We start from the raw sequence: 1,944 nt of genomic DNA, 5'->3' as shown, positions 1-1,944 counted from the left end.
CTTATGCACCCGATTCTGTGCTGAGTGCAATGCATGCATTATCTCATTGATTCCTCTCAAAAAGCCCATTTGACACTCAGATTATGCCACTTGCTCAAGGTTATACAGTAAGTGGTAGGGCTGAAACTTGAACCCATGTCTCTGACTCAAGAGCCTGCGATCTAGCCACTGTGCAGTGGTGCCTCATTTGGGGGCAGGATTGGGAAAGGATCACACAGTGTTTAAACCCTGGCTTGGAGAGAACAGCAGTGAGAGTCAGGTTCTCGTCTAATGGAGGGAAGCTGTCAGGGGATGGGGGAGGGCTAGCCCTGGTTATGAATGGGTCACAGAGTTGAACTGACATCCATCTGCCTAAGATGGCGCTTGGAGACCCAACCCCATTCCTCTGGTTCTCCCCTCGGGTTGGGGGTGGGTAGCAAAGTGGAGCCACTGTCCACTGGAAGCCACGCCCACCCAGAAGGAAAACCATGATTGGACTATTGGATCATTAGAACCTTCTGCCCGGGGCCAGGGGTGGGAAAATGGGGATTTTTAGATAAGGACATATTTTTCATTTTCATTTACATGTGCCATAAATCGACTTCTTTTCCTATTTTGTTAAAGAATGTTTCATTTGTTGGACCCCACAGGCTGGTGAAGGGCTGGTAGGCTGCCTGCAAATTACTGAAGTTGTTCCACAGCAGCCAATGGGATGCTCTGTGCTCACAGGGAACTGGCTGTCCCCGGCCCCAGGTCTCTGGGTGACCTCTCAGAAACACAAGTCATCCTGGGTGGTGGGGGCCCTAGTCCAGCAGTTAGAAAGTGCCATTCTGAGAGCTCCTGACTTAACAGATCCTGGAAATGGAAGTCTGAGACCCTGGAGGGCTGAGAGCAGCTCAGTCATGTGGCTTCCTGAGAAGCCAGGTGCAGTGGGAAGTGGGGGGCGTGGGGGCAAAGATGACTCAGAGCCAGGGTCTTGAGCAATGCAGAATATGGCAAGGATCCAAGTTCTTATGCAGCCAGCTTCCTCCAGTGGGCTCCCTGCTGCTGGGGCAGTGAGGTGGGGCCAGGGAGCTGGGAGTCCTAGCCTCTTGGAAAAGCACTGTTGGGGGTTTCTTTCTGGCTCCGCAGGAGGCGGAGCTGCTGGGAAGTTCCCACCACCCACCATGCCTCCGGCTTTCCTGGAACCTTCTGTAGAGCCTGCCAAGAAAGGATCTGCCCACAGGCCCCTGAAGCTACGGATCCTGTCTCGTCCCTGCACCCTGCACTTTGCCCTTTCCCCGGGGTGAATACCTTCAATGACAACAACAGCAAACAGGAGTATCATCGCAACTGAGTGACTGCTGTTAGTGTTCCAGGCAATTGTGACATACCTTATCTCATTTCGTTCTCTCAACAAGTTTAAGAAGTAGTCTGTAGGTGTTATAGATGAAGAAACAGGAACGGAGAGGCTGTACAACCTCCAAGGGGTCACAGCAGCCGAGGAGTGACAAGGCCACATTCCCTCTCAGGCCTACTGACCTTTTACCTACTTCAGGCTGACTGCCCCATCACTCGGAGGTAAAATCCACACTCAGCTCAGCACCCAGGGCCCACTATTTCTCACCTCCCTCTACTGCTTTAGCCACACTGCATCCCCCAGACAGACCTCCCTTTGCACGTGCTGTTCCCTCTGCCCGGAAAGTCCCTGCCAACCCCCACCTCCACCCCATCCTTCTTGGCTAATTCCTATCAGGGCCTCAAGGCTCAGTGCCTTCTTGGGGACTTGCATCTTAGGTGAGGGTTAAGTTCCTAAGTAAGGAGATAATGGTGCAAAGCTCACACGGGAGGTCATCATACTGATCTGTACTTTCCTGTATAGCTTGGAATATTTCCTAATTAAGACTAGATTGCCATGGATGTCCTCCTGTAGGGCATCGTAAGGTCAATGATGGCCCCCAAAGATGTTCAGGTCCTTATCCCAGG

This window comes from Hipposideros armiger, unplaced genomic scaffold (assembly GCF_001890085.2).
Source record: "Hipposideros armiger isolate ML-2016 unplaced genomic scaffold, ASM189008v1 scaffold_253, whole genome shotgun sequence".
In the NCBI taxonomy this organism is placed as follows: Eukaryota; Metazoa; Chordata; class Mammalia; order Chiroptera; family Hipposideridae; genus Hipposideros; species Hipposideros armiger.
The sequence above is the reverse complement of the archived record's forward strand: the minus strand, read 5'-3'. Positions refer to the sequence as shown.